At 36.2% G+C, this 14082-nt stretch overlaps 1 protein-coding gene and 1 long non-coding RNA gene across 2 annotated transcripts in view; both read right to left on the bottom strand.

Annotated features, from left to right (window-relative positions):
- LOC129737866 (hemicentin-2-like) overlaps positions 1-14082 on the bottom strand; it is an 811499-nt gene that overhangs the window by 454395 nt on the left and 343022 nt on the right. The window lies entirely within an intron of this gene.
- On the bottom strand, positions 10583-11294 carry LOC129739449 (uncharacterized). Its single transcript, XR_008735869.1, has 3 exons — positions 11151-11294; positions 10896-11088; positions 10583-10703 (listed from the first exon to the last, which is right to left on the bottom strand). It is a non-coding gene; the product is annotated as an uncharacterized LOC129739449 (long non-coding RNA).

The raw sequence follows: 14082 nt of genomic DNA, 5'->3' as shown, positions 1-14082 counted from the left end.
TTTCTCTTCGCAATGAAAATATATTCAAAATATTTTAGCTCAATTTGGACCTGAAAAACATAAAAAGACATGTTTACATGCCAAGAAAAGCATCATGCCAAAAAAGGGCTCACTTACCCTACGTGCTGCATTGGAGAGTTCTCGAACAAAATAATCCAGGAATGCATGTGAGCACATACTTAGACAGAAACTGCGCTGAATTCGTGCACCCATGGTGAATAATCAACATACATACATACATACAATTTTGAAATCAAAAGTCCGGCCCGGATACGTGCTATAAAATTTCTGGCAACCTTAATATAGCAAAATCTAATATACGATACTGAGATATTATAATAAAATTTTAAAACTCAATCGTAACACTTTACCACGCATTCTTGAAACATGAATCTATTTCTTACAGGAAAGTTCAGTATGTAATATATTCTGAGCACTTTATATTGGCATTCTGCGAACAACTGCCTTACTGCACATTATCAATTTATGATAATTTCATCACGCAAAAATATGTTCAAGGTATTAGAAAATAATTTCACTCAGAATAATTAGTACCCAGGTACTTTTTGTTGTGCTTTTTAAGATCATTTGCTCATCGAGTTCTGCCACTTGAATGAATGATTTGTCCAACCTAGTTGTTACATGTCAGTCTAACATGCCGATTCAAGAGTATTTCAAACACTAGAAAATTGTGTCACTCCTGTGTCAGTTGGTTCGGTAAATTTGGGCAACGACAGCAAAGATGTTGCTGCAGACAATCATCGACATGCCTTTCTACTCAAGCTCGATTACAATGTCAATCTTTGCAAGCGCCGCCGCCATCAACAGCATCCGATGAAGAAAGCACCTCATATCATCCGCATACATGTACGTAGGTACGAACGTTCATATGTGGGTGGGGTTGGTTGTTGAATGAAAAAGAAACTATAATAAGGAACATCGTTCCTTCAAGAAGAGACATTGATATTGATATCAACTTTACGTGTTTGTGTTTTATGTTTGTGGCAAACCAACCCCAGAAGTGTGTAACATCAAACCGGGGTTGAAATTGAGGGATAGAATAAGGTTAGCTGAACGGCAGAGCTTCTTAGCTTCGGAATAATCGAATTTATTTTTAGTATAAAACGATCCATTTGGTCTTAAAAAATCTGAAGCAATATCCAGATTCAGATTTTTGATTATTTTTGGTATTCAACGAAGCCAAAATGTCCAATTTCGAATCCAGAAAATCTATCAAATTTACAAAAATAAAGGGGTCATATAGCATTTAGTAATTTACTTTTGTTAAGAAAAGTAATTATGTCCAGTAAATTAACCCTATCGGTTAATAACGATCATTTAAAAATGCTTTGCAATGCTTTGGGAATCACTCTCATCTTGGCATGGGGAAAACTTTCTCTTCTGTGAAGCACATGCATCATATAGCACTCATCAGCAGAAAAGCTTTCCCTCTTACGGACAAGCAGCATCCCCAAGCATTACGGTGATGTAATTTTGTACCAAGAAAGAAGGGGGGAAATCCGAGCGAAACAGAGAAAGAAAGATGCCCAAGGAGGTCCTGAATCAAGTTGCCAAGAAGCAACAGCACAGCTATTTATTTACGCTCTACGGGGAGCAATAATTTACGTATCGAAAATTGATACCGAAAAAGTAAGCAAAATATTGCTCAAGATATAAGGCCCTTGGAGAATCGCTTGAACACGAGCAGTTGCGAATTCTCAGACAGAATAGGAGGAGAAACTCTCCATCTCACCTGTCGACAGCAATCATTTTCATCAGATAAGTTGCACATAATGGAAGCTGGGGATGCTCGGGTTTTTCTCCAAGATAAGAAGGTATGTTTTTCGCTTCTTGTGATGTGATGGTACGTAGGACAAAAAAATTACTCCTTGAAAGTATTAAGGGTTGCTAAGCATCTTGATAAGAATCTTGAGAAAGGCGAAGGTGAACTCAGATTTCAACTTAAAATTTTAAGAAGCTTGTTTTGAACGGAAAAATTAATATTAATTGCCGGCAAATCTCAATCATTAGAACTATTCCTGTAATTTATTAATGATGCGAACCTTCTAAATGCTTTATTTGTTATAAGGCTATGATCATTTAGTATCCGGGCACTTTATTTCGGTGATAGCTACGTTAATAGAGCTCGGACATGCGAAACTTTAGTATCGTTGTGTTGGTTATGAAAAGTACTATCTTGCCTATTTTTGATAGATTTTTAAATTTACGTGTGTTTGAGATATTTACGAAGCAAAAAGACATGGTAAAAATAATTTTGCACAAATTTTCTCCTTTTACGCATTTTGCGCCTCAAAAATTCTTCATTGTTGACTTAAAAGCTCATGAACTGTTGATTTTTTCTGATTTTTTTTCGGACCAAATGGTTAAGAAGTTTAAGGAGCCACTCTAGGATCCATAAGAAATTCAAACCAACCATCGGAGTGCAACCTTTGATCTTAAATATGGTAAACAGTCTATGGTTGTTGGGAATAACTGAATGCAGACTCCTTAAATAATGCAAAACATCCATTTCCGGCTGGCAAAAAGTGTTGCCTGACTAGTAGACACCAAGTAAATAACTAATAATGATCAGTTCCAAAGATCGCAATCTGTGCATCCGGTTTTTACGCAATATGACAGATGTGTTCTGATGGACAAAAAAAATTATGTAAAAACCGGAGTTTAGAGATCAAATTCTTCGAGATGCCTACTCATGAAAAGGTTCCAACTAGATTCCAATTGCTTTTTACAGGCGAGTTTGTGTAAAATATCATGATTTTGCAAAGGTTTTACTTCTGTGGAAAAAAAATAAATCAATACATGACTGTAAAAAGTGTGCAAAGATAAAAAAGAGATTTTATGAAAAAGTTAGAGTATTTCTTGAAATCATTGATAAATAATTTTTTTAATATTTTTACATTAAATGTCATATTAACACCTTCATTTCCTCCATAGAAAGTTTTTCGATCAAATGAATAGTTTTTAAAATACATTCGTTTGTAACTGCCCGGATACTAAATGATCATAGCCTTACCCGAGTGTTTTCTACAGATAGGCAGTAGATATCTAGTTTATTGAAAAGTCAAATAAAAGAAGGGTATCAGTACTTCTTAAAATTTCAACTGTTTTAACTTTTAATAATGATGAATTAAAAATAAATTTTTGATTGATCCATGGTCTTATTTTATTTTTACAGAATTTCAATAGGCTTTCCGAATTCAATTTTCTGTGACTAACTTCCGGCGCATAAATTGGTAATCAAACGCCTGTCGTCTCTTCCCTTTTTCCAGGAGGTCCGATTATAGAAGTTGTAAGTATGTTAGTCGAACTGGTTTATTCAACTTTGATTGCCTCGTTAAAGTTTCACAAAGTTTACTCCGTTTGATGTCGATATGATGTGTACGTAAGAGGATTAAAAACTGAAGCATGAGGCATCATGCCAGTTGGAAACGATTGTTTTAATTTATTAGAAGTCAAAACTTTCCTAAAGTGATTATAAAAATTTATCTGGGAAACTATGTCATGCTGCCCAGCGTCCGATTTTTAAGCAGAAACTCGCAGTTGAGCGATTCATGTTTTTACAGTGAAATGATTCCTGATTTTTTTTTGTGAGAAGTACATTTGTTGAAAATTTGTTTAAATTGATAACCCAGAAACCCTTGTTTTTAAATCATTTATTTGCTGATTTCGGAACACATGGCTGAACTAAGCAAATCATGTCACGATTCAACACTCCTGCCAACAGTTGTTAGCAAAATTTGTCCCGAAAACCTGCTAACGTATCTAAATGATGAAACTTTCAATTTTGGCCTCCATTTTGCGAAGCCTACTATTTACTATTTCATTCGAGTCTCAACCGAGTCGCTATTCGGTGTTGAGTTTCGCTTGAATAATTGTGTAGATACATCTAACAAACTTCCGGCTTCGTAGAGGTAGCGATGGGACGTCTGCTTTATATTTTGAGATAAAACTTGTGTGAGAAAAAAACATCCCGAGAAGGATAGCAAAGAGCACAACGATATAAATCATTTTATCGCTGTAGTTTATTTGTGAACCTTTTTTTTTGCTAGCCCACAGGCATTCGTCGAAAAGTTGTGAAAAAGTCTGGAAAATGGAGGAAAAGCACACTTGTCAGCTATCAACAGTCGTCGTGAGTAACCGGGGCCCGGGTCGCCATCCAGTAACCGTTCAGGAAGAATCGATACCGATTCCGAGCTAGGGCGGCACAAACTTTAGACATGCCACATGTGTAACATCATCGGCTGGAATCATTCGTGAACCCATTTATCTTGCCTCTACCGATCGTACTTATGAGACGAAACCGGGACCACTTAGCATGATTCAATCAAGTTAGAGCATTTTGTTCAAAATTAATCTGGCTCTTTGAAAAGCTGTTAAGAGTTTTGGAATTGTGTTCAACCTGTTTGGAATTCACTTACCTATTCATTACATGTAGATTTGGGTGATGTGTATCTAAAGCTTTGTGGAACAAAAATTCGCCTCAGTATATGTAATTATTTATATGCAATTGTTCACATCGTAAAGAGTTCAAAACATTTTCCAAAAGTGAACCGTCTTCATATTCCTTCGCATCGGGAAAAAAATCCCTCGAAAAAAATTTAGTAAACCGTTCTGGGATTTATGGGCGAGTAAGCAGAATATATGATTTCAGCACAAACAGTCCGCATTTTCAGCACCAGGCAAGTACCTAGTCGCTCGCATACGTACGCTCACATTGCCGGCGATGATTTGCTGCCACGACCAGGGCCAGTATTTTAGCATACTTTACTACACTCTCGAGTGAAGTGCTCCGGTGAGCGTTTGGAGTTGCGAACGATAGATAGCGGATCCCCATCCATCCGGCAGACCTTAGACGGGTTGGCTGTTCGGTTCAACCAGTCAGAGGGTCAAGACCGCACTCCCGAATCCCGGATATATATGAATGCCGGAGGAAGGCGGGTGTTTCTATTGATGGCTCGATCCCGGGAGACGCTTACCTACTCACATCGATTCGAGGAAGTGAGCATTGTGATGGAGTTTCCCGAATGTGACACAAATATGGATCAATAGGTAATGGCCATCGCAGGGGGAAGTTATTGGCAGATTTTCCGCTCGTTTGAGGAAAAAAATTGTCTGGAGAGCTGGTAAGAATATTCCGTTTCGAGTAAAACTTGGGAAATTGGGTGAAATAAAAAAAAAGACATAGACATTCTTAGCCGATTTAGGCTTTACAGACTGATGCCATATTCGTTTTCATCCTGGTGGTCCACCGGTTGTGCACCAAGTGCTGTCAAAGCGTTTTTTTATATGCAGATGACAGCAGTTGGTGCATAACCGGTTGGCCACCAGTTGAAAACGAATATAATAAGAATGTTCAATCAGTTGCCAGATGGCCAGGTATATACACGGATGCCGGAATACCTGTAAGTAAACTAGCCCACCTGATTGACTCGTTCTTCCAAAAATAAACCTACAACAACACAATACATTAATCCATAACAGCTCATACGAAGCCATGGGGTCCGGGTGTGGTGTACGCGTTGCATTGGAGATTTGCCGAACCTAACAATGTAAAAAATGCATGTGAGCACATACTTAGGCAAAACTGCGGTGAATCCGTGCACCCATGGTGGATAACCAACATACATAGAACATACATACATGTTTTTAAAACAGCACTTTTCAGTGCTAAAATGTTTTTCACTTTCTTTTATTCATATTTATCTCTTTTCTTTCCAGCATGGGGAAGTCATCGGCCGGCTCAAGAGCCGGAAGAAAACGGATTGCCGAACCTAATCCAGGCCCATCTGCCAAAAAAGTAGAAATTTCCAATTCATTCGATGCCCTTCATAACATCGGTGATAAGAAAATATTCATATTTAATTCTGATAAAAATACTAAGAAACCTTCTTCTTCTTACACTCTTAAAAACGAAATGGTTCAACCAATTACGATCACGATTCCTGACTTCAATGCCTTTCGGAAAGAAATCGTCACTTCCGTCAAGAATGTGAGGATTTCTTTTCACATCGGTCGAAGGGGAACTGCTCGTATATTGGCGGAATCTTTTAATTATTTTCAAAAAAATTTGAAATATTTGAATAATAAAAAACGCCAATTTTTTACGTACGAAACTTAATGTGATCGTCCATTCAAAGTTGCACTTCGTGGTCTCACCGGCGATCAGACACCAGATGAAATCACAACCGAATTGAATTCTTTGTTAGGTTTTTCTCCGGTTCAAGTAATTCAAACGAGGAAAAGAACCAACACGAATAATATCAGTAGTGTTGGTTTTGCTCCTGAGCTTTATTTGATCCATTTTAAAAAGGATCAGGTAAATAATTTGCAAATTCTTGAAAAGGCTCGTCTAATGTTTCATTGTCGAGCCAAATTTGAACCTTTTCGAAAATCTTCAACCAACTTTCTTCAAAATATTACGCAATGTCGTCGTTGCCAAGCTTTTTGTCATGGCACTAAAAATTGAAGAATGAATGCCAGATGCATGCTTTGCGGCTCATTTGATTATGAAAAATCTAAATGCCTTTTTGGTGGTGATAAACCACAAACAGAATTTTTCAAGTGTGCAAATTGCGCATGTAATCATTCCTCGAATTCCATAAACTGTCCCGTTAGGGCAAAAATTATTGCTTCTAGGAAATATCCCAAAGTTTCCAGAAAAGTTTCTTCTCCTTTTCGTCTTCACACGTCAGACCGGCAAACAATCGCCTGTTCGCGGTCAGCCTCGGCCTACATTGGAATCACGTCTTGGTAATGCTCGAAGTGATTTTAATGTTACCTGTGCTGATTCTGCGCCACAGACTCGTTGTTCAACGTTCTCAGAGTTGGTTGAAAATGGGTTGCCCTCTACAGGCATAACTAATAAAAATGGGAAAAACCAAGTCTCAACGTTTCAACTCATTCTCCTGACAATGTTGTTGATTTGAGTGAGATTACTGAGGAGAAATAAAAATTTTTGCATCAAAATTTAATGGAAATGATGCAACGTATGTGATGCTTACAAAATTATTATGACTTTACGATTTCCTCATGGATCCAAATAGATGTTTAAATATTATGAATTGGAACGCTAGATCTTTGCTGGCTAACCAAGATGAATTCTTTTATTTTTGAAAACTCAAAACATACATATTGCTGTCATCACTGAACTTTTTTAAGCCAGACAATAACTTGAAAAGCAATGCTTTCTTTAAAATTTTACGAAATGATCGACTTGATCGACAAGAAGGGGGTGTAGCTATTTTCTTTAATAGTCGTGTCAAATTTATACTTCTTCCTTTTTTCAATACAAAAGTCTTAGAAACATTTGGAATTGAATTAGAAACTTCTATGGGAAAAATTATAATTGTTGCCGCATACTTGCCTTTTCAATGCAGCGGTGAACAGAAAAATTTTTTGAAGGGAGATTCACAAAAACTTACCAGAAATAAATCCAAATTTTTAATTATTGGTGACTTTAATGCAAAACACCGATCTTGGGATAGTATTTCATCAAATTCAAATGGGAATATTTTATTTACTGACTGCTCTGCAGGTTATTATACTGTTGAATATCCTAATGGGCATACTTGTTTATCTTCGATTAGAAATCCTTCCACAATTGATTATGTTCTTACGGATTTAGGCGAGCATTGTAGTCAATTAGTTACTCATGCGGACCACGATTCAGACCACCTTCCAGTAACTTTTTCTTTATCCCAAAGTCCCATTGAAAACCCTTTAAAATCAACTTTTAACTTTCAAAAAGCTGACTGGGAGCGATATAGGAATTTTATTGAGCATAACTTTTACATCTAAGTACTGAATTCAATAGAAGATATTGATTTGGCTGTAGAAATTTTGACATCTTTGTGGTGATATAGTGTTAGGATAAATGAAATTATAGTTAATTTATATTTATTTATATTATTACTATTATTATTATATACTTAATATATATTAAATTATATTATGTGGAAACTACCATAAATTTGCATTTGAATTTCAATTCTTCATAACTTACATTTGAAATAAAAAAAATTGTATTTCGACAATATTAGAGTCGATTCCTTCAAGCGTGCATTGATAGTGGCACAAAATGTCAAGCATACACCCTATATGCTGTCAGTACCAAGGGGCTGAAGGAAACAAAAATTCCCGTACCAAGTTTTCAGTCAAGAAACCCGCAGGAAGAAGAAAAATGAAACGAGTGAAACACGTATAGGGGCAACATGGCGTCCTCATTGCAAAAATTTCAACCAGGGGCAATTTTTAATAATCCTTAAAATGATATCTGCGGCTCGAGAATGTCAATCAAAGGGATCTTTGGTAACATAAATAAATTATGGTTTGGCACAAAATGTAGAGTTTTCAGCATAATCCTTGTAAAAATTCATTCTAAATCTGCAGTATGACAACAACAGATGCGTTTGGCAACAAAAATGTTACCCTATTTCGAGTCTGTTATGGGGTGAAGTGTTTAATTTCGGGAACCACACTGACGTTCTGGTACCAAAAATTTGGTACGGTGCGTTTGTATGCGATTTGACAGCTGGTTCAGTCCTCTGGTCAGTACACTGTGCTAGGGATGTACAATTGATGACAATGATTTGCAATGGTATTGGTAAGAAGTACGATAATGCTATAAGAAAAGTGTTGGTGATTACGAAAGGCGGGCTGTATTGCAAAAGTGAAACTGAGATCATTCTGTAAACTATTCTCGGCGAATGAAGTCGCGGCTCGGGTCTTTCATGACCTTGTGTAGTGAAACGACTGGGAATGGCAAGGCCATTCACCACAATCGTCAATGAGCGCTGGCGACATTTACTGGCGACACTCACTGGCGACAAGTTATTATCAGGACGTGTACAACTTCGGGTGTGTTCTTATACCAAAGATTTTTTATTTCAAAGGAAAGTGCCGCAAAAACAAAGGATTTCCTTTGGTTTTGGTATAAATAAAAACTCCTTTGGTTCAAATGCATTTTCCTCTGTTTCAAAGATTTTTTCTTTTGAAAAATCTTAGATTCAAAATATTAATGCTTTGATACAAAAACCAGTTTCATTTGATTTAAAGTTATTATCTTTGCTCAAAGGTAATTTAGATAAAGATTTAAAAGCATTTATTCATTGAACCATTTTCCATTTATTCCAATTGGAAGATTTTTACCCTGTTGTTTCGAAGTTCCTATTAGGAGATTGAATAATAAAAATATACAATTTTAGTTCTTAAATTCTTTTTTATTCACAAACACATAAAACACTGGTTCACTATAACCGAGTAGGGTCCTTGATATCGTTGACAAAGTTTCGCATTCTCCGTGGGCCGGTCAATAAACTTCCGAAAGCCACTCCAGCTGCTGGCTGGTCCGACTGGTGATTGCCGTTGAAGATTGGGCCGAAAAAATACGACCGCGGGATTTGGGGAGGTGTTACTTTGCGCAGCTTTCTCCATGTTCGAGAGACTTGGAAATCTATCCGTCGACACGGAATCGTCCATCTTGTGACAGGCAATCGTAATCATAGGCATGGTAGGCGAACAATTCGCTGTCAAAAAGCGCTCCGTCTCCACCCCCCACCAATGAGAAACTTTTGGTACTCCTTGCCTACTGTTGCTCAATATGCAACCACCCGTAGCTGTATAGGCACGCTGGTTATTACTTTACAAAAGCGTTGCCAGTAATGATATTTCACAACGTCGCTAGTTGGCAAGGTTTCCGATCACCAGCGCGAAAACTTCGGATTTCAACTTCAATGACAATAATTTAAAGCCACATTCAATATACTGTAGCTTTTCAATATAAAATTAGTGAAATGTTTTTACGATGTCATTTGTAGTTTTCTCAACAAGTCATAGATCATTTTATAACTATTTACAAATAATTGGGTTTGTCACAATATTTTTCTCCTCGGGAAACTTGAACTTACCCTTGACGGAGGTTTCGGGGTTAACGAAAACTTGCAGTTGAAAGTGATCTTCACAAATGAAGCCAAAGATGTCATAGAAAGGTTATTTTTCAACCACAACGCAATAAGGAAGTGGTGCAGAAAATCTCAAGTTTTCATTCAATTTTCATTTATGTTGAAGTCGATGTATTTTTTATAAGCTTTATGGTTGAATTCTAACCACATTTTGTTAATACGCTCCAATTCAAAAACGGTTCTTTAGTGGTTTTCGAAATACATATATCGTGTTATTTTTTCTATCAAAAGTAGGTAATCAAAAACGACCGTGTTCATCGCTAGATGTAAAAAAAAAACAAATAGCACACACGGTAAACAAAGTTACTCTGTTCTGTATAAAAATCCATACAGATTCGAGAAAAGTGTCTCCACTTAGTTTTATGTTTGGGCGCTTTACACATAGCGTGAGCAAAAAGCTTTTACACATTCGAAAGCTTTCAGCCAGTTAGTCAATTCTGTATATTTTGACATGGGGATGCCCATGCATTTTCAAGATCTCTTCAGAAAAGTCAAAATAAATGAAATTTCGCCAAAAAAACACAAAAATAAATTTATTTGCGTCGCATTCAAATCTTTATTGAATATTCATGACTGCATGGTCATCACTGACACCGGCAAGAGGTCGGAATATTTTTTTTTTTTAATTTTACTGAATAACTATCATGGCTCAACCAACATGGAACATCCAACATCCGGTACTGATTACGTCTATGCTGCCCATCCCAGAGGGGAACGAAGAATCTGTAAAGAGAATTTAATCAAATTTTTGTCAAAGCACACAAATTAGTTAGAATTGTAACGAACTAATTATTTAAAAAAAACAGTGCTATTTGAATTGAAATTTTAACAAAAATTCTAAAATTTTGTTGCACTGGAATCTTAAGTTATGTCTTATTGAAAATCAAAATTATCCACTTAAGTTTCTTGAGATACCTTTTAGAATTAAACGGCTGTTCCCTCAAGCTTTTGGTAGGACTTTTTGATGCACATCTACCGAAGGTTCAACTGGATAGGCTCCGAGAATTTTTCCATTCAGACCCACTATCTCATGGTCCAGGTAGTTCCCCAGCATGTTCTGCAGTGTCTGCGCTTCCTCAGCACTGGTTCGCACTTTCAAACATTCGTGCTTAAGTTTAAAAAAAACCAATGAGGAGAATCTATTGTAGTAAAAAAAAGCATAATAATTACCTTTTGAAAAATTTCTATTGAAAGCCTCTTTTCCTGTCCTACAAGCTTCCGCTGTCAGCAGATTCCAATGCTGTTTTCTGCTGTCCTCACAGGACTCTCTTTTTTAGCAGCTCCTTGTCATGTTTACTCGAACCGGGATGTTTCTGACTGATTCCTCCTGGATGTATTCCTCTAGATTGTAGAGTTCGACTCGAAACACCTATTTCAGGACTTTTTCTGTACGGTTTCGGCCGTCCACTTTTTCACTGCGACCTCGGACCGTCGCATATTTTTCAATGTCCTTGAACACCCAGGTTCTTCCAGTGGATGCACTAAAAACATAACGGATAGCTTTGAGTAATTCAATTATTGCATTCAATATTTTTATTTATCTCACTGAATCATCGGGAGCAGCCGACGTCTAGCTGCAGCTCAAGTAAAACGGGATAACCTTATCTTGCACTCCCTTTCTTGTTTTCTTATGCATATGGAACAGCTCCGGGGTAGAGATTTTTCTTCTTCCAAATCAATAACATCTGAGCACTACATGAAAATAATAAAGAAAATGAAAGTGTTCGAAGAAATTATACATCTACTCACCAGTTTCCGAAGCTTAGATGAAGAGAAGCTACATATCCAGCTAACAAAAATAAATTTTGTTTAACTTGTTATCAATTTACAGTTTCTTTGAGGAAAAAATGGTTGGATTGTTCCTCCGTAACCATCCAAAAGTTTAAATATTTTTTTCTTTTTTTCGCTTTGACATCCCTTTGAATGGATTCCAACAACAACAACATTTTATACAGAGATGAATAATTGAATTTTAGTTCACATCTGCATATTGACTACCTAAAACTACTCAGATTTGAATCGGGGTTATACAAATTTTGAACAACAACGGATTAGATAAAATGAAAGTGTAATTGCAATACATTTTATGCATAACTCAATTTTTCCGTGCAATGCAAATTTATGGTAGTATATAAATTAACTATAATTTAATTTATCCTAACACTATATCACCACAATCTTCAATAGTCAATGCTAAAGCCGCTTCAATACCCAAAGTTAACATAACATAAACATTCGTCGACGCCAATATCAACGTACTAGGGATGCTTATCTATTTATTGTTACCTTCTAAAAGAGATCAATCGTCTTTTAAATTTCATTCGTAATGAAAATTTTGCTAAAGCAGTAGAGGACATAAAATTCTACTCAAAGCCATTTTGGAAATTAACTAATATTCTGAAAAAGCCCCAGAAGCCAATTCCTACTTTGAAAGATGTGGATAAACTTCTTTTAACTAACGCAGAAAAAGCTCAAAAATTAGCCCAACAATTTGAGTCTGCTGATGATTTTTATTTAAACGTTGTAAGTCCAATTGATGCTCAATTTTCCCTTGAATTTGATGATATTCTTTCTATGCAAAATGTATTTGAAAGTTCTTGTGAGACAAACATTGCTGAACAAAGTTATGAAAATGATTTTGCGGCTTCCACCTTGGCACAGCACCGAAGATCTTCATTGGATTGCGGGCATTGAATCGATCGAAGAGATTTGTTGGACTTCTCTTCGATCGATTCATCTCTAACTTCAGAGGCAAATCGATGCATTCTTTCATCGCAGAAATTCGTTTTCTCTATAATTAGTTTAATTTTAGGATAGTTTTAGTTTTTAGTTGTAAGTTTAGAATATTTTGGACATTACAGGATGTTCTCCTACATAAAAATACTTGATTGCGCTCAGCAAATTTAAGTCGAATAAATAAATTTAGGTGATTAGTAAGCTATAGGGCTCTGGACAGTTCATTATTGGACTGAACACCTAATTTAATGTTATAATGTAATATAAATGTAATGATAAATTAGTACGAATAAAGACATATTCAAAAAAAACTTATCAATTAATGCCCAGTACGGAAATTAGAATCGAACTCGTGTTATCAATGGATCAACGATTATCGTCTTATCACGCTAACCCGTCGACCACCGAGACGCAAAAGTCCGAGTTTGGGCTTTCAGGGTGTGTTCATAAAAAAGTAATGTTGCAAAATTTAAGATTGTATGGATTCATGGTCTCCTATAATTGTTTTCATTTGGACGCGCCTGAAAAAAGATACAAACCGCACACTTCCTATAGTGTCGAATAGACATTCAAGAGCGGATTTGGGTAGATTTTCTAAGGGTTTTGTATGGATTATGACCGTGCCAAGTGAAAACGAAGTGGGCTGTCAGTTTTTCGGATTTTTTTGCAATAATTTTTACTTCTTAACTATAATATAAATAAAATAATAGGGCAAATGTACCCGATCTTGGCTTCTAAGGCATTTTTGACTAGTTTTCCCAAGATTGTAGACTACCTGTAGTATGCAGCTATTAATATTCTTTGACAAACATGATTGACAAGCCTGAAATGCAGTAAAAATATGTCTTGGATTGTAAACTGTGGATAATTTGAGAATAATCCTTTCAAACTATTGATTGAAATGCTCCATTAGACTGAGTCGATTTGGGGTCATTTTTGAATTTCTCAAACCCTGGGGACTAAGAAGCTTCGTTTTGATCCAAAACTCATCCATGATTTTTTGCAGAATTTTTATGTAACGTTTACATGAGTAAATTTGAACTTTTAGGTTTGTATTGGAAAATTGAATATTTTGTACTGAAAAATCAACATCATTTTTGTTTCTTCTGTGGAACCGAACCTGCTAATGGTTTTTGTGCCAATTTATAAATTCCTTGAAGGAAATTTTCTGCTGAACAACTTTGTTGAATATCATAACTTCGTATCATTTTAGACAAAAAAGTCATTAGCTGTTTAACAGGTGTATGTCTTTTTTGGATTGATAAATCACGAATTCAATTGACACCACTGCTTGTGCCCCACGAAGTATGGCATGAAATGTGGTCTTGCAATACTTCGCTATGCACCCAGCAGTGGTGTCAATTGA

Source organism: Uranotaenia lowii, chromosome 1 (genome assembly GCF_029784155.1).
Source record: "Uranotaenia lowii strain MFRU-FL chromosome 1, ASM2978415v1, whole genome shotgun sequence".
NCBI lineage: Eukaryota > Metazoa > Arthropoda > Insecta > Diptera > Culicidae > Uranotaenia > Uranotaenia lowii.
The sequence above is the reverse complement of the archived record's forward strand: the minus strand, read 5'-3'. Positions and strand labels throughout refer to the sequence as shown.